Source organism: Canis lupus, chromosome 16 (genome assembly GCF_003254725.2).
Source record: "Canis lupus dingo isolate Sandy chromosome 16, ASM325472v2, whole genome shotgun sequence".
NCBI classification, from domain to species: Eukaryota; Metazoa; Chordata; class Mammalia; order Carnivora; family Canidae; genus Canis; species Canis lupus.
The window spans coordinates 28,345,418-28,365,052 of NC_064258.1; the positions used below are offsets into that span (position 1 = coordinate 28,345,418).

At 42.8% G+C, this 19,635-nt stretch overlaps 1 long non-coding RNA gene across 1 annotated transcript; it reads right to left on the bottom strand.

Annotated features, from left to right (window-relative positions):
- LOC125752626 (uncharacterized) lies at positions 1-19,586 on the bottom strand. Its single transcript, XR_007402590.1, has 2 exons — positions 19,163-19,586; positions 1-18,681 (listed from the first exon to the last, which is right to left on the bottom strand). It is a non-coding gene; the product is annotated as an uncharacterized LOC125752626 (long non-coding RNA).
- Positions 19,587-19,635: the final 49 nt, after the last annotated feature.

Sequence of the window (19,635 nt, forward strand, 5' to 3'; positions counted from 1 at the left end):
TATATGTGTATTGTGTTTTATGAGGGAAGAAGAACAATTCTGACTTTTTTTTTTTTAAGATTTTATTTATTTATTCACAAGAGACACACAGAGAGAGGCAGAGACACAGGCAGAGGGAGAAGCAGGCTCCATGCAGGGAGCCCAACGTGGGACTCAATCCTGGGTCTCCAGGATCACGCCACCGGGGCTGCCCACAATTCTGACTTTATTTTATTTTTTTTTTTAATTTTTATTTTTAATTGTTTTAAATTTATTTATGATAGTCACAGAGAGAGAGAGAGAGAGAGGCAGAGACACAGGCAGAGGGAGAAGCAGGCTGCATGCACCGGGAGCCTGATGTGGGATTCGATCCCCGGTCTCCAGGATCGTGCCCTGGGCCAAAGGCAGGCGCCAAACCGCTGCGCCACCCAGGGATCCCCAATTCTGACTTTAAAGAGAAAATGAGATAATGTAAAATTTCTATTTTTTAGTGTAATATTAAAAGTCGTTCATGTATTTTTTGTATGGATAATGGCAGATATCCAATCAGTACAGTGGAACTTTCTTTTTAGTTTTATTTAACAATGCTGATGTTTGCAATTCACCTGAAATTCTCTACAGGTAATTAAATTTACAGTGATATATTCAGGCAAACAAAATTTTGAAGACCGCTAATTTAGAACAATGTCTTTCAACGTTTGACCACATCTCACATAATACATTTTGCAATGTGACCCACTATACATGTTATATTATTTACAATTAAAAGATTCATGAAACATTCTGTACTCTATATATCCTTTTTTTTTAAAAAAAAATTATTTATTCATGAGACACAGAGAGAGAGAGAGAGAGGCAGAGACACAGGCAGAGGGAGAAGCAGGCTCCATGCAGGGAGTCTGACGTGGGACTCGATCCTGGGTCTCCAGGATCACGCCCTGGGCTGAAGGCAGGCACTAAACCACTGAGCCACCCAGGAATCCCTTTTCTTTTTTTTTTTTTAATGTCAGTAGTGACACATTAGATTGATTTGACAACCTCAGCAATTTGGAAAACACTGATACAGCATTGTTTTCAAAGTGCTGTGCCTGGGGGTTGTGATCTGGGCAGCAACTGCATTTTATTTTATTTTTTCATTTGTTTTTATTTAAGTTTGATTTTGCAACATATAGCACCCAGTGCTCATCCCATCAAGTGCCCTCCTCAAAGCCCGTAACTCAGTTACCCCAACCCCCTGCCCACCTCCCTTTCCACAACCCTTTGTTTCCCAGAGTTAGGAGTCTCTCATGGTTTGTCTCCCTCTAATTTTTCTCAGTTCCCCTCCTTTCCTTTAAAATCCCTTTCACTTATTTCTTACATTACCTGTATGAGTGAAATTATATGATGATTGTCCTTCTCCGATTGACTTACTTCACTCAGCATAATACCCTCCAGTTCTATCCATGTCGAAGCAAATCGTGGGTATTCATCCTTTCTGATGGCTGAGTAATATTCTAAAAAAAAATATATATATACACACACACACACACACACACACCACAACTTCTTTATCCATTCATGTGTCGAGGGACATTGTGGCTCCTTCCACAGTTTGGCTATTGTGGACATTGCTGCTATGAACGTTGGGGTGCAGGTGTCCTGGCGTTTCACTACATCTGTATCTTTGGGGTAAATACCCAGTAATACAATTGCTGGGTCGTAGGGTAGATCTATTTTTAACTTTTTTTTTTAAGATTTTATTTATTTATTCATGAGAGAGAGAGAGAGAGAGGCAGAGACCTAGGTGGAGAGAGAAGCAGGCTCCATGTAGGAAGCCTGATGTGGGACTTAATCCCGGGATTCCAGGATCATGCCCTAAGCCAAAGGCAGATGCTCAACCACTCAGCCACCCAGGCGTCCCTATTTTTAACTTCTTGAGGAATCTCCACACTGTTTTCCAGAGTGGCTGTACCAGTTTACATTCCCACTAGCAGTGCAAGAGGGTTCCCCCTTCTCCACATCCTCTCCAACTTCTGTTGTTTCCTGTCTTGTTAATTTTCACTATTTTCACTGGTGTGAGGGGTGGTATCTCACTGTGGTTTTGATTTGTATTTCCCTGATGGCAAGTGATGTGGAGCATTTTCTCATGTGCTTGTTGGCCATGTCTGTGTCGTCTTTGGTGAAATATCTGTTCATATCTTCTCATTTGGATTGGATTTGTTTCTTGGGTGTTGAGTTTAATAAGTTCTTTATAGATCTTGGATACTAGCCCTTTATTTGATATGTCATTTGCAAATAGCTTCTCCCATTCTGTAGGTTGTCTTTTAGTTTTGTTGACTGTTTCTTTTGCTGTGCAGAAGCTTTTTATCCTGATTAAGTCCCAATAGTTCATTTTTGCTTTTGTTTCCCTTGCCTTCATAGATGTATCTTGCAAGAAGTTACTGTGGCCAAGTTCAAAAGGGTTGTTGCCTGTGTTCTCCTCTAGGATTTTGATAGATTCCTGTCTCATATTTAGATCTTTCAACCATTTTGAGTTTATCTTTGTGTATGATATAAGAGAACGGTCTGGTTTCATTCTTATGCATGTGGCTGTCCAATCTTCCCAACACCACTTATTGGAGAGACTGTCCTTTTTCTAGTAGATATTCTTTCCTACTTGTCGAATATTAGTTGACCATAGAGTTGATTGCCCATTTCTGGGTTCTCTATTCTGTTCCATTTTTCTATGTGTCTGTTTTTGTGCTAGTACCATATTGTCTTGATGATCACAGCTTTGTAATATAGCTTGAAATCCAGCCTTGTGATGCCCGCGGCATTGGTTTTCTTTTTCAATATTCCTCTGGCTATTTGGGGTCTTTTCTGATTCCATAAAAATCTTAAGATTATTTGTTCCAACTCTGTGGATAAAGTCCATGGTATTTTGATAGGGATTGCATTGAATGTGTAAATTGCCCTAGCATTGACATTTTTGCAATATTTATTCTTCCAATCCATGAGCATGGGATGTTTTTCCGTCTCTTTGCATCTTCCTCAATTTCGTTCAGTAGTGTTCTGTAGTTTTTAGGGTATAGATCCTTTACCTCTTTGGTTAGGTTTCTTCCTAGGTATCTTATGCTTTTGGGTGCAATTGTAAATGGGATTGATGCCTTGATCTCTCTTTCTTCAGTCTTATTGTTAGTGTATAGAAATGCCACTGATTTCTGGGCATTGATTTTGCATCCTGCCACACTGCCAAATTGCTGTATGAGTTCTGGCAATCTTGGGGTGGAGTCTCTTGGGTTTTCCGTGTACATATCATGTCATCTCTGAAGAGGGAGATTTTGACTTTTTCTTTACCAATTTGAATGCCTTTTATTTATTTTTGTTGTCTGATTGCTGAAGCTAAGACTTCTAGTACTATGTTGAATAACAGTGGTGAGAGTGGACATCCCTGTCGTGTTCCTGATCTTAGGGGAAAGGCTTTCAGTTTTTCCCCATTGAGAATGATATTTGCTGTGGGCTTTTCATAAATAGCTTTTAAGATATTGAGGAATATTCTCTCTATCCATACACTTTTTTTTTGTTTGTTTGTTTGTTTTTTTCATACACTTTGATGTATGGTTTTTCTCTTGTTGATGTGATCTATCATGTTGATTGTTTTATGAGTGTTGAACCAACCTTGCATCTCAGGGATAAACCCCAGTTGGTCGTGGTGAATAATCCTCTTAATGTATTGTTGGATCCTATTGGCTAGTATCTTGGTGAGAATTTTTACATCCATGTTCATCAGGGATATTGATCTATAATCCTCCTTTTTGTTGGGGTCTTTACTGGTTTTGGAATCATGGTGATTCTGGCCTCATAAAACAAGTTTGGGTATATTCCATCCCTTTCTATCTTTCAAAACAGCTTTAGTAGAATAGGTATTACTTCTTTAAGCATTTGATAGAATTCCCCTGGGAAGCCATCTGGCACTGGACTTTTGTGTCTTGGGAGGTTTTTGATGAGTGCTTCAATTTCCTTGCTGGTTATTGGCCTGTTCAGGTTTTCTATTTCTTCCTGTTCCAGTTTTGGTAGTTTGTGGTTTTCCAGAAATGCGTCCATTTCTTCTAGATTGCCTAATTTATTGGTGTATAGCTGCTCAGAATATGTTTTAAAAATCGTTTATATTTCCTTGGTATTGGTTGTGGTCTCTCCTCTTTCATTCATGATTTTATTAATTTGAGTCTTTTCTCTTTTGTTTTTAATAAGGCTGGCTAATGGTTTATGTATCTTATTAATTCTTTCAAAGAACCAACTCCTGGTTTTGTTGATCTGTTCTACAGTTCTTCTGGTCTCGATTTCATTGAGTTCTGCTCTAGTCTTTATTTCTTTTCTTCTGCTTGGTGTAGGCTTTACTTGCTATTCTTTCTCCAGTTCCTTTAGGTGTGAGGTTAGCTTGTGTATTTTTTTCCCAATTTTTTGAGGGAGGCTTGTATTGCGATGTATTTCCCTTTTAGGACTGCTTTTGCTGTATCCCAAAGATTTTGAATGATTGTATCTTCATTTTCATTAGTTTCCATGAATCTTTTTAATTCTTCTCTAATTTTTGGTTGACCCATTTATCTTTTAGTAGGATGCTCTTTAACCTCCATGTGTTTGAGTTTCTCCCCAATTTCTTCTTGTGATTGAGTTCTAGTTTCAAAGCATTGTGGTCTGAAAATATGCAGGGGATTTCCCCAATCTTTTGGAATCAGTTGAGATGTGATTTGTGACCCAGTATGTAGTCTATTCTGGAGAAAGTTCCATGTGTACTTGAAAAGAATGTGTATTCAGTTGCATTCAGATGGAAAGTTCTGTATATATCTGTGAAATCTATTTGGTCCAGTGTATTATTTAAGGCCCTGGTTTCTTTGGTGATGTTCTGCTTACTTCTGTCATTTGCTGAAAGTGGGGTGTTGAACTCTCCTGCTATTAGTGTATTATTATCTAAGTATTTCTTTACTTTGGTTATTAATTGCTTAATATACTTGGCAGCTCCCACATTAGGGGCATAAATATTCATGATTGTTAAGTCTTCTTGTTGGATAGACCCTTTAAGTATGATACAGCATCCCTCTTCGTCTTTTACTACAGTCTTTGGTATAAACTTTAATTTATCTGATATGAGGATTGCTACCCTAGCTTTCTTTTGAGGACCATTTGAATGGTAAATGATTCTCCATCCCTTCATTTTCAGGCTGGAGGTGTTCTTAGGTCTAAGATGAGTCTCTTGTAGACACATATAGATGGGTCTTGCTTTTTTATCCAGTCCGATACCTTGCGTCTTCTGATAGGATTATTTAGCCCATTCCTGTTCAGAGTAACTATTGAAAGATATGAATGTAGTGTCATTGTAATACCTATTCAGTCCCTGTTTTGTGGATTATTTCTTTGGGCTTCCTCTTTCTTTTTACTCTTTCAATTTACAGTAAATAAATTTCTTGCAGAGGTAGTTTGGTGGTCACATATTTTTTCAGTTTCTGCCTACCTTGGAAGTTCTTTATCTCTCCTATTCTGAATGACAGCCTTGCTGGATAAAGTATTCTTGGCTGCATGTTATTCTCATTTAGTACCCTGTATATATCATACCAGCCCTTTCTGGCCTGCCAGGTCTCTGTGGAGAGCTCTGCTGTTAATCTGATATTCCTCCCCATATACGTTAAGAATCTCTTGTCTCACACTGCTTTAAGAATTTTCTCTTTATTTTTGAAATTTGCAAGTTTCACTATTAAATGTCGAGGTGTTGAATGGTTTTTATTGATTTGGGGAGGGGGCGTCTCTACCTGAATGCCTATTTCCTTCCCCAGATTTGAGAAGTTCTCAGTTAATGATTTGTTCAAATATACTTTGTGGTCACCCCTCTCTCTCAGCCTCTTCTGGAATCCCAATTAGATGCATATTCTTCCTTCTCAAGCTATCATTTATTTCCCTAAGCTTTTCCTCATGGTTTCTTAATTGTTTTTCTCTTTTTTTCCCAGCTTCCTTGCCATCAACTTGTCTTCTATGTGACTCACTCTCTCTTCTACTTCATTAACCCTAGAAGTTAGAACATCCAGATTGGATTGCATCTCATTTCATCTGTTTTTAATTTCGGCCTGATTAGATCTCAATTCTGTAGTAATGAAGTATCTAGAGTCCTTTATGCTTTTTTCCAGTAACTTTATAATTGTACTTCTGAATTGAATTTCTGACATCATATTTAAATCTAAATTCTGTAACTGTGGCAGAGTATTGTTTCTGGTTCTTTGTTTTATGGTGAATTCTCCCTTCTAGTCATTTTGTCCAGTGCAGAGTGGCTGTATGAGTGGGCTGAGTCAAAAATATCAACCATGACCAAGTAAAATACACCCTAGATGATTCTGAAGACGTCAGAGACCAGAAAATTAAAAAAACAAAACAAAACAAAAAAAAACAAAATAAAAGGACCACTAAAGTGAAAAACACATTCTTAAAGCAGTAAAAATAAAAAGCCAAAACCAAAAACAATGAAGAAGAACAAAGAAAAAGAAAAAAGTAAAGAGGAAAAAGAAAAAAAGGAGGGGATGGTGGTGGTGAGGAAGTGGTAGTGGAGAGAGAATGTCTATCTGAGGGGTCCTAGAGGGTGATCATCTTGGTTCTGAGTATTTTTTGTTCTCTGTGTTAGAAGGTGCTCAATCCTAAATTTATATAAACCAGCAAAAGTTATATAAAGCCCCAACATTGACCACAAAAACACAAACAAGATAAAAGAGGGGGGCGGAATGAGGAGGAAGAGGGAATAGAATCTCACAGAATGAACGAACATGGTATTCTACTTGGTTCTGGGTATATGTTGGTCGTGTTTTAGAAGGTACTAACACCCACCATCGTAAAACAAAATGAGGCAGAAAAAACAACACAAAACAAAAACCCATATCTTGTATATCTACCAAAATTAAATTGAATATGTTGAAGGGAATCCAGAAGTGAAAAATATGTCTAAGACATGTAATTTTAGAAATATGAAAGTCAAAAAGGAAAAAACTTAAAAATGAAGAGCTGGTAAAATATTGTAGTTAAGGTGGGAAAAGAAAAAATATTGGAAATTTTTAGTCTGATATAAAAACGAGTAGTAATGGAAAAAAAAAAAAAAGACCTTCTTGTTCTATGTACTATTTTCCCTCAGTCCTAGAGAATCAGCATAGGCAGCTTTCCAGTGCTGCTTGGTCAATAAACTTGCTCTTCCCTTGTTCTTCCAGCTGGTCTCTTCTGGGGTAAGGGTCTGCTGTCCTGATTCTCAGGTGTCTGGGCCTGGGTGGAGATACCCCATCCCTCACCAGGTGCCAGGCTCAGAGTGAGTTGATGATCCCGTGAGGTCTTTGTTTCCTAGAGGCCCCGCCTCTCCTAGGCACAAGGTGAAACAGAGGAAAAACAAAAATGGTAGCGGCCAGATTTCCAGCTCTGGAGTCTAGCTCCCTGTGAGTAACTAACCACAGCTCCCAGTACACACTGGCCTAGATGCTCCTGGGGGCAGGCGCCGGTGCACTGATCTGCACAGCTTGCTGGGTACCTAGTAGCAGTTGAGTTCTCACTGTCCTGTGCCCTCCCCGCTTCTGCCTGTCCCAGAAGGAACACCCGCTTTGCTTTGGCGCCCTGGGATTCGGGGCCCTGTGCCTCTGGACTCGTGCTCCTGGGGACTGCCTGTCCCGAAGGAAATGGGGTACAGCCACCTCCGCCCAGAGCCAGCTCACCTAACCAACTGGCTTTTCCCAAATGCACCAGAGGATTGTGGCGCTCCACCCCTTTACCGATAGTGGACCGTGGTTTGTGGTGCACTTTCCCCCAGGTGCCCCTCCTCTTATAGTGACTCTGGGAATCTTGAGGCTTCCCTGCCCCTCCTGCGATTTCCTGGCTAAGCACTTTTCTGTCAGGGAAAACTCTGGTGCAGATTTTTAAAGTTCCCACTTTTCCAGGGCTGAGCTTTCCTGCCCCAGGAGGCTTTCACTGCTCCACTTTAGCCCTGCTGGTTGCAGTTCCTCTCCCTTACTTAATTCTTTTTTGTTTTTTTGTCTTCCTACCTTGTTAGAAGCGAAAACTTTTCTCTCTGTAGCATTCCAGCTATTTTCTCTTTAAATCTCAGGTCGAATTTGTAGGTGTTCAGGATGTTTTGAAAGTTATCTAGGTAAGTTTGTGGGGCCTGGTGAGTTAAGGCCCCAACTCTTCTGCCATCTTGCCAGCGACTACATTTTAAATGAAGACCATGAATGATTCCAGTAGAGTGGTAAGGGGCAGAACCCACATTATAGTGGATTGAAAAGGGAGAGGAAGACAGGTCTTTCCAGGTTTTTCTTGAGGCATTTTATTTCCTCCAAGAAAAAACTTGAGTCCATGTGGTAAAAAATGTTGACATTTGTTAAATCCTTGTTTGTTACATGCTTCTCTGCACTGTTTCAGTGTGTTTGAAGTAGTCCCTAAGCATATGTCTGGCTCTGAAGGTCAGAGGACAATTGAATGATAGCTAGAAGGAAATGCAGGGTTGGGGAGCTGGCTAATGACACTCATTCATCAGTAGGGAGCCAAAGGTTGAAAATACAAGAGAAGTGGTGGTTGATGGGGTAGCTTTGTAAAGAAACTGATGGGGTCAAGGAGGTGAGGCAACTGGCCGGTGGAGAAGTTTGGCTTGATGGCAAGGAGAGAATCCATTCGTCTGAGACAGGAAGAAATCGGGAGGATGGAATAAAGACGTGGTTTCTAATACAAACAGGAGACCTTGAGTCAGTAGCTGGCTGACAGGGCTTCACTGAGCTCCGAGCCTGCGCAGCTTTGGTGGCCCCAGTTTATATCTTCCAATTCCCGCAACAGCACTAGGCTATATGACAGCAAAAATGAATGGCAACTGTGTGAGTTTTCAGTTTTGCCAGGCAGGTAAAAGGGCTAGGAGAAAAGGCAATCAAAGATGATAGCAAGAAAGCAGTTCAGATGATTGAACCATGACACTGGAGAAAGCAGGAAGACAGGGGAAAATGGGGGAATTCAGCATCCAGAAGTCTGGATGAGAAGGCAGGAACTGGAATGGGGAGAGGCTGAAGTCAGAATATTTGAGTTTCAAGATTTTAGTAGAATTCCTGAACAGCTGGCTCATGTGTGAGTAAAAAAATGTGTGAGGCTAAGATGAAACTAAATCTAATTTCTAGGAGTAGAAAGCAAGGCATCCCCCACCCAGGGCAGCTGCTCAAGAAAAAGGTTAACCAAAATCACTAATGGCATCGGGTTAGAAGTTGAGGATGGATACAATGGGAGAAACTTCACATGTTTTAGAAGCTCTCCCCATCTGCCGTAGGGAACTCCTCCAGCTTGCCAGGAAGCTGACTGTCTGCAACTGCCTGCTGGAAGGTCTATTGTTCGCCTGGTGAAAATAGGGAGCCCATTCTCTCATCCTCAGACACAGTATTCAGGATGCTCACAATTGTAATTCTTCAGCAGTGGGTTGATAAAGACTGCCTCTTCTGTTTTCCAAGTGCTTGACTGTGTGCAAGTGTTGCTCAAATCAGAAGTAAATAAAGGCTTTAAAAAAAAAAAAAGAAAGACTTGTCTCCTTCCTCACTTCTCTCCAGATTAGTCTGGGGATTTGAACCTCCAGCCTATTTTGTTTTTGTTTTTGTTTTTTTTTTTTAACCTCACTAGGATGACCACACCTGAAGCTTCCTGGTTCAGGCTTTCCTACTCTGATTCAGCCCCGCCAGTCATTTGACATCTCTGCAGCTCTGCATCTTTCCTTAGCAAGCTACTTACTGCCTTTCAGAGAAAACAGACCCAGTTCCATGTTCAAGAGTGTTCAGCAAATAAGCCCCAGTCCTGTTGGAACCCACCATTCTCAGGATACCCCACCCCATCCTCAGATCTCTAGGTTTGGTCCTCCTTCCTTCCGTCTGGATTGCCCCCCACCCCCTTCTAGCATCCATGTGTATTACATCAAGACCCTTATCTAAAGTTATTTCCCCCTTGGAAAACTTGCTTCATGCAGTCTCTATGTAAGTGTATATGATTCAATAGTCCTCAGTTGCAAATTAGAACATTTTATTGTAGTCCCAGTGTCCATAATCCTGTTTGGCTCACCCGAATGAGGTGAAACACAGGCGATCATTTCATTTGTAACAAACTACGATGTCTTATGAATAATTGACTTCTCTAACATGTTCAAAAGCCAGCGCCTGGGTGGCTTAGTTAAGTATCTGCCTTCGGCTCAGGTCGTGACCTTAGAGTCCTGGGATCGAGTTCCACAAATAGGGCTCCCTGCTCAGCGGCCAAGAGTCTTCTTCTCCCTCTCCCTTTGCCCCTCCCCCCTGCTTGTGTGCTTTCTTTCACTCTGTTTCAAATAAAATCTTTTTTAAAAAATAAAATGTTCGGGGATCCCTGGGTGGCTCAGCAGTTCGGCGCCTGCCTTTGGCCCAGGGCGTGATCCTGGAGTCCCGGGATCGAGTCCCGCGTTGGGCTCTGGGCATGGAGCCTGCTTCTCCCTCTGCCTGTCTCTCTCTCTCTCTCTCTCTCTCTATCATGAATAAATAAAATATTTAAAAAAAATAAAATGTTCAAAAGCAATCAGTATCCCACTCTGCACTCAGTTCACTTTTGTTTCCTTTTCCTTGCTTGAGCTGTTCCCTCTGGCTTGAATGGCAAATGTTAAAAGCCAAGTTTCAAAACAATATTGTTTCTTTCCGTAGGATTTAATGATTTTGGATAAAGTTAATTAGGTGCCTGGCTGGCTCAGCTGGTAGAACATGAAACTCTTGATCTCGGGGTCGTAAGTTTGAGTCCCATGTTGGGTAGAGAAATTACTTAAAGATAGAATCTTAAAAAAATAAATATAAGAAGCAATTGTTTTGATTGATGGATCATCTGGATTCAAGAATAAAAAGAGTGTAAAGGAAAAAACAATTTTGGGGCTCCTGGCTGGCTCAGAAGAACGTGAGACTCTTTTTTATTTTTTAAGCTTTTATTTATATGTTCGTGAGAGACACACAGAGAGAGAGGCAGAGACCCAGGCAGAGGGAGGAGCAGGCTCCCTGCAAGGAGCCTGTTGTGGGACTTGATCCCAGCACTCCGGGATCATGCCCTGAACTAAAGGCAGATGCTCAACCGCTGAGCCACACAGGCATCCCAGAGTGTGAGACTCTTGATCTCAGGGTTGTGAGTTCAAGTACCACGTTGGGTGTAGAGATTACTTAAATAAATAAATGAACCTTAAACCTATTATGTTGTGTTCCTACTTTTGTATATTTGTTAGTATACACAAAAAAAGAAATCTGGATTGTAGCTATATCAGTGGTTATCTCTAGGGGAATAGAGGTGAATACAGAGACTTTCTGTAATATATTTCTGTAATATCTTAGATTTTTCTATCAATTGGATTTGTAATCAGAAAAGGTGAACACATTTTTTAAAAATTTTACACATATATGAACTAAACCAAGTAATTTCCCCTAGTATAAATGTTAAAGTGAACTAACCTACTTCTATCATCTTTTTTTTCTATCATCTTTTAAACTGAAAAAAGATATTCCAGACCCTTAAGGAACTGAGAATTTTCTTCTCACTTAAAAACAAAACCAAGACATAATATGAGCTGGATTCTAATTGTTGCTAGATTACTTCTCCCTCCAGAAACTTCCCCAAGCTGTGTCCATTTTGTCTCTCCACCAAGCAGCCACACTGACTTCTTGCATGACTATTTTCTTGCTGTTCTGAGAATGAAGCTTTCCAGAAAGCTTTACAACTTAAAAACCTGTTCCAGACCTTCCTCCTCCCAAGAGTATGCTTTAACAAAAGAGCAGTGTCAAGCAGTACTTTGCAGATGCTGAAGGGGGGGGGGGGGGGGGCGGGGGCGTGTGGGCGCGGCTGAGATGCTTGCATTTCTAACAAGCTCCCTGCTGGTGGCAAGGATGCTAGTCTGAGGATCACACTTTGAGTGGCTGGGAGTAGAGTATTTCTAACTCTATTTCACCTCCCCACTAGCTTCTCTCATATGATCCCTTGCAACAGAGCTTGGTGTACAGCTGGTAATAACTAATCCTGCTTAGCTACTAGCTAACGTAGAATAATAATTCCAAACAGTAATGGATTGCACCTGAGGAGCTTTACAAAAAACAGGCAGTGCTCCTTGGCCAATATAATTTGACCCTATAAAGGCGGGATCCAGGCAATGATAGCTTAAAAAAAAAAAAAAAGCTTTCTGGGGCACCTGGGTGGCTCAGTTGGTCAGTTGGTTGAGTGTCTGCCTTTGGCTCTGGTCATGATCTTAGAGTCCTGGGATCAAGCCCCCCATGGGGCTCCCTGCTCAGCAGGGAATCTGCTTCTCCCTCTCCCTCTGTTGCTTCCCTCACTCATGCACACACATTCTTACTCTTGCTCGTACTCTCACAAATAAATAAAATCTTTACTTAAAAAAAAACTTCCTATGTGGTTTTTTTTTTTTCAGATTTTATTTATTTGAGAGAGAGGACTTCAGCAGGAGGGAGAGGAGGAGGGAAGGGCAGAGGGAGAGGGAGAAGCAGACTCCCCACTGAGACAGGGCCCTGTGCTTCACTGACTAAAGGAGAGATAGGGCAAGATGAAACAAATAGTTGGTCATCTACGTCCCTTAGAGGTACAGAAAGGACTCATAACTAAGATACTTGAGGTACATACTTCTACCCCCACGTAGATTTCTTAGAAGATGAGAAAGGGACGTGTCATGACTGTGGGTAAGTCTAGATAGACTGGGACTGAGCCTTGCAGAGATTTCGGTGCCCTTGTGCGGCACAGGGGAGACAAGATGCCTCCCACATCCTCTCACCTGGCCCATACCTGAACAGCAGATGGGGCAAAGGAAGGCTCAGTGGATGCCGTGGGGGTTAGGCTTAGAACAGAAGCCTACCCCCAATAGAACAGAGTTCTCCTGAACTTTGCTGGATCACAAAAAATATATATATATATAAAGAGAATATAAAGAAAAATCATGTTGGATTATACAGTCCCATTCCTTGCTAATTGAGTTGTAGACCAAGATTCACATCTGTAACACTAGCAAAGATTCTAGTGTTGGCCCTTCAGAAGCACCGTATTTGTTCTTGACCACCAGAGGGCCTCCAGTCCCCAAGGGAGAGAACTTAATGGGGAAAAAGCAGTCCCATCCCTGTAGCAGCCTTTGCCAGAAGTTTCTGGGCCCTTTTGGAAAAAAAAGAGCAGCGGGTCAGATGTCCAGTGCTCTGCTCCCCGCTCCCCCCATACCTGCATATTTTTTTTATCGTCTCTAAAGCCAAAAAGACCAAAACCAAAACCAAAAAACATGTTTGTTATAATTATCAAAAGATGAAAATAATTATTATAGTGGTTTATCTCAATGGAGCTCTTATTTGGTCTCTGCCTGAGCCCTTGGACCTTAATCTCTAGTGTATGTACACAGAGTTAACTAAACACTCTTGATTACTTCCAGCAACCAGGTATCGGAGTCCTAGAAACAGTAAAAAGGGTTTTATTCTTCCTTTCATTAGAAAAAGGTAAGTTCCATGTGGGTGGAGGATTTTCGTGTTTTGCTCACTGATGTATCCCACACACCTAGAACAGTGCTCCCCACAAAGAAGATACTCAGGAAATATTTGTTAAATATATAGAACTGCATCTCTCTCCTGTGAAGGCTGGTCCCACTGTGAGGCCAAAGGTACCAGCAGCCCCACTGGGGAAAGTGTCCCAGAGCGTTCAGCAAAGGGGTCCTCTGGAGTCTGAGGAGTTTGGAAACAAGTTGCCTTTGTCTAGTCAAGGACATCCTCAGATTATGTAGCTCAGTGGTTCTCAAAGTGTAGTCCCAGGACTAGCAGTGTGAGAATCAGCTGGGAATTTAGTAGAAGTGTGAATTTTCAAGTTCTGCTCCAGACCCACTGAATCAGAAACCCTGGGGATCCAGCCTAGCAATGTGTCGTAACAAGCTCTCCAAGTCATTCCAATGCTCTCTAAAGTTTTTTTTTTCTCTCTCTAAAGTTTGAGCATCACTGATGTAGTGGGATAAAGGGCAGAAGGATGAGCAAGAGGAGGAACAAGTGCTGAAAATTCAGAGCCTATTTTGAGTCCTGGGGGTGGTGGTGTGTGCATTCAAGCAAAAAGATGCTTCCTGTCCTGCAGTTCCTCAGGGAGCTAGTGATGAAGACTGTTTAGAATGCACAGGGTAGGGGAGTCTGGGTGGCTCAGCCACTTAGGCATCTGCCTTCAGCTCAGGTCATGATCCCATGTGGGATCAGGCCCTACACCAGGCTCTCTGCTCCGTGGGGAACCGCCTTCTCCCTCTTCCTTTGTCTGCAGCTCTCTGTGCTTGTGCTCTCTCTCTTGCACTCTCTCTGTCAAATAAATGAAATCTTAACACACACACACACACACACACACACACACACACACACGGTAGATGAGTTTCTCTGATGAGAGTCCCTGTGGGATATTGGAGGCCAAAAAAGGTAGGCAGAGAAAGAATATAAAGTTAAAATTTCCACTTCTTCTAGACATAGTAAGTTCTGATCAAGATGTGGTAAATGGTTGTTCTGTTGGAATTGCAGAGGATAAGGCATAGTCAGGAGCTCAGAACATAAATGAAGCTGTATAGTACATAAAGTACTATACAGATTATCTGGAAAGATCAAGAGGACAGCAGTTATCAGAGGAGAACTAAAGTAGGGGCAGTGAAAATGAGCTTGCCTCATTCAGGAGTCCATGAAGTCTCTGGAGGAGAGACAAAATTCTGACCTCCTTTCTCTCCTTTCCTTGACACAAGAAAGGTTCTGACTGAACTGTAAACTTTAATGCAGTTACTCATTCAGGGATTTAAGTTTTCATGATGCAGGCCCAAGAGTTGGGGCTCTCTGCTACCCACCCCTCACTGGATCTAAGTACATGTATACTTTGTGTAGCATATATGAGAATAGATAGCAGACCAGCTCTTTGACAGGTCAGGATCATAATGTCTTCCTCTTGGTGATGGCTTGTCTTCAACCCTAGAGGAACATGAAGGGAGCTGTCAAGTCTGAGATAAGAAAGAATTGGAGTCTCCAGGAGGGAAAAAAGAATCAGTGGTTGAAAATTCGTTCTGGTTGGAGGTGCCAAATCCTGTCAATAGAGGGACTATCCACTGATGGCTGAGTAGCATTTCCAATTACATCTTGAGTATAGCACAAACAAACAAACAAATAAGGTGCCATCTTCTTCCTTTGTGGTTTGAGATCTCCCAAACCCAGGGCTGAATGGGTGGAGTTGATGAACCACATTGCACACATACTACAAGGTGCCCACATGAACATTCTCTTTTGCCTCTGGGCCCCTTGCACTGAAAAAAGCTGATCTGGTTTAGATGCCATCCATAGAGGAAGTCATGTTACTTTCCCCCCAGATCAGTACCCCTAGCATAATTTGTCAGTGAACTGAGTAAAGGGGTGGCAAGGTTCACCAGGCTTACAGACTGAGTTCAGTGCCACTGTTTAGGACACCTCTTGTTAAGAAGCTCAGCTCAGGAGCCAGGAAACACAGCTCTGGATGGGCTTCTTGGTGGTCCTTGAAGGGCTCAGGGGCTGAAAGTGTCCCAGGAGTTGGGGGATTACCTGAGTGACAACTATCTTTATATATCCACAATGCTAGTGCAAATCTGAAGCTATCCTGGTAGAGTCTAAGGAAAGCGTTCTTTTTTAAAAGATTTTATTTATTCATGAGAGACACACAGAGAGAGGCAGAGATATAGGCAGAGGGAGAAGAGGCTCCCCGAGGGGAGCCCGATATGGGACTTGATCCTGGGACCCCAGGATCACGACCTGAGCTGAAGGCAGATGCTCAACCACTGAGCCACCCAGGTGTCCCATGGAAAGCATTTTTAACAGTTCAGAGTCTTGTCCTTTTGGAAGGCAGTCTTGTTTCTCCCGTGTTAGGGTGGAGTGACTGGGAAAAGGTTTAAAAGCAACCTAATGGCAAAAGCTCAGGTTGAGGAGCCATGCAAGGAGTAAACTTTGTTCCTAGGTGGGTAGAGCCTAAGTGGATGGAGCCTAGGTGGACAGAGTGGTGAGTTGACGTCAGAAGGCACCACGACTGGCCACATGCTTGGCTGTTTGGCTGGAGGGTGGATGTCAGGGTTGTCACTAGCTTGTCCCAAACCAGGTCTGAGCAGTGCAGAAGTGTTTTACGCTACCCCTGGTTCTGCCCTCAATACACAATACACTTCTGGTCACACTGGAAAATTTGTCACTCGGTATTCTTTTCAGAGAATGAGTGGCCAATATCATAACCTTGAGATAATGTGAAGAAATGTGCTCAGGTCTACAATACCTGTGTTGCCCCTCACTTCCTCATCTAACTGAAATGAACAGTAAGCTTCCTTCCTTGTTTTAACAGACTCTTCCAGCAGGAGGCAGCACGAACTTGAGTATTACAGCTGGAAACTAAAAAAAAAAAAACAAAAAACAAAACCTTTCCTATAGAGAATCTGAGAATAAGGAACAAATGGCACTCAAAAGTCTGCCTTTAAAAACCAGTGTCCTGTGCTATAGCCTCTGAACAGCTGGGGGAAGGAGGAGTTCACTTTCACTCTGGCCAGGGGGGTCCCCTCTCCCTCTGCAGAACACTCAACTCGTATCCTTTGGAAAATATACATTCAAGGAAACCTAATCTTCATGGGTTGTACTTTCCCCTAATTAATCTGTCATTTCCTCACCTTCTCTTGATTTAACCTGCTGCAGATGAGGAGGGAGGCTTTCTTCTAGTTATTTCCAGAAACTGAGGGGTCTACTGCCTGGCACTGGGAAGCTGGCTCTTCTTTGCAAGATTCATCGTCCCACAGCAAGGGGAGTGTGTCCTCTGCTTAGGATGGCAGGGAGGGGTGGCTATGCTAAATTCTGAACCTTAGGGGTTACCTGAGTGACTCAGTGGTTGAGCATCTGACTTTGGCTCAGGTCCTGATCCTGGGGCCCTGGGATCAAGTCCCACATCAGGCTCCCCGCAGGGAGCCTGCTTTTCCCTTTGCCTATGTCTCTGCCTCTCTCTGTGTGTCTCTCTCATGAAAAAATAAAACTTTTTAAAAAAAATTCTGAGACTTGGGGATCCCTGGGTGGCTCAGCGGTTTAGCGCCTGCCTTCGGCCCAGGGCATGATCCTGGAGTCTCAGGATCGAGTCCTGCATTGGGCTCCCTGCATGGAGCCTGCTTCTCCCTCTGTCTCTCTATCATGAATAAATAAATAAAAAAACTTTAAAAAAATTCTGAGACTTATCTCAAGGAGGCCAGGATTATGATTTCAGCAATGAATATGCAAGACAAGAATCACATGCAGTCTCAATCCTTAAGTGTATGTTACCTCTCCAAGAACGCCAGTTCCTGGAAAGCAAGGTTTGTCATGCTCACTGCTCTGTTTCCAGTGCCTGAGAGTGCCTGCACACAGGCACACAGTAGGCACTCGATAAATAGCCCTTGCGTAAATGAGAAAGGCTACCAATCTAATTTCACTCCTTGGTTTTCACCCCCAATCCCTCTAATTCTAAGCAATCACTGAACATCTATCTGGCTCTAGTTATCTTCACCTGATTCACCTCAACACTAGCCTGTCACTGCCTTATTCTAATACCTCCAACCGACATCCTAGTTGCCTATGGCTCAGAATCTATAGAGCCCGGACCTCAGTTCCAACTAGTGTGGTATAAAGGACATGCATGGGTTTTGGAGCTGGACAGATAGAAGCTGGAATCCTAATTCTGACACACAGCCACCACAGACGTAAGTAAAATGGGAATAAAAACATCTACCTTAAAAAAAAATCTAGGGACGCCTGAGTGGCTCAGCGGTTGGATGTCTGCCTTTGGCTCAGGGCATGATCCCCGAAGTCCAGGATTGAGCCCCACATTGGGCTTCCTGCATGGAGCCTGCTTCTCCTTCTGCCTGTGTCTCTGCCTCTCTCTCCCTGTCTCTCATGAATAAATAAATAAAATCTTTAAAAAAAAAATCTACCTTATGTTACTGGGACCACGAATAAGATTGTAGTAAAGCTCCAGGTATACAAAAAGCATTCAACCAATGGCCTTTTCCCCCCAATAATGTAATCTTATGCTATCTAAATTTACCGTGTGCTACCCAACACATTGGAGCCTCACATGATACTCCTATGCACACTGTATCCATTCCAGACACCAGATCTCTGCACATGCAGATTCGCCGCAGCCCACCAATCCTTCACAGTCTTCAGCTGCACCTGTCCCACTCTCACTCCTCTTATTTGCTCTTCATCATGCCTCCTCCAACTTTGTCCTTGAGTGGTGGTCTTGAAATTCTCCTGCATTGCCTCAAGGTCTAGCACTCTGCTGGGTATGGATTAGAGGCTTAGCAAAGTCTTATTAAATCAGAAGGAGGTTGGGTTTAGCTGAAAAAGACCACTTGCTGGTCTATTAATGAACCCTGCCCCTTCCTGAAGTACTGGTTTTCAGACCAAGGAATCCCTCAGTGTCCTTGGGCTCTTCCTTGGGTCGTTTCCATGGTAAATGTCTCATGATGGGGTGCTAGTAGACAGATGACCTCGTCTGGCTTCCTGGGAGTCGGAGGGATGCCCACAGCTGTGCCAACAGTAGGATGGAGGTTGGAAAATCACTGGCGGTTCAGGCCACTCCTCCACTTGTGCTCCCTGGAAACACGCCACTATGGATGGGCCCTTCCACGTGCCCTTAGCAGGCACATGGATTCCAGCTGCCTTCATAGCCCCTGTGAGGGGGACTCCAATACAGCTGTAGAAAAGGCCAGGCAGAGGACTTTACCACCCAAGGCCTGCTAGCAGCTCCCCAAATGGCAGATTGACAAGTGCTAGGAGTCCAGAACTGTAAGGTCCAGGTCAGCCATTGCCACTTGGCCAAATGCCATCCACCCCCAGCATATCCTATAATGAGAAACACCTGCTGTTTCTCAACAATCTCTCTGCCTGACATTCAAGGATTTAGAAATCTGACCCTTTTATACTCATTTATAAAAATTGTCCCCACCCACACAAATTGCTGGCTCTGGTTATTGATGTCTTGTCCTTGTATGCCCTGGTTCCTCAAGGCCTCTTGACCTTGGCAATATTGGGCCCCTGCCGCTGCCCAGCCCACTCCTTCTCAGGACCCCAGCTGGAGCATCAGCTCCATGAAGCCTCTACTTGCATTGACCATTCTCTGGTAACCAATCCTATACAATCTCTCTTAGACTACCTTTCCTTATGGCAAATCTTACGTTTCAATGAAATCCTCAAGGCAGAGTACTTGTTTCCTGTTGGTGTCTCCCATGACAGCTCATACAAAGGGATCATGGACCAATATGAGGGGTGTGTGGATCAAAGACGCTCCGTATCATCCAAGTCTTGGGTTCTTCCCTTTGACTCTTGCAGGGACTGGGTCACAGAACGAAGGTGATGGGGTCAATTAACAGGCTTGGCGGACAAAGCCCAGAAAAGAAATTGCACCCACTGCTGAACAAGAGATGGAGAGCAACACACAGATCAAAGCCAGTCCCATGTGTCATTTACTGGTTGTGTTTTAACTTCTCTGAGCCAGTCTTCTGAGCTGTACAATGAGGATAACACTTAGTCTACTTACCTTATAAGTTTATGTGAGAATCAAATGAGATAATGTATGGGAAAGTGCTTAGAAGCACCCCACATACAAATAATAGCTGGTGTTAGCTACCCATATGGAGTTGAAAAGAGC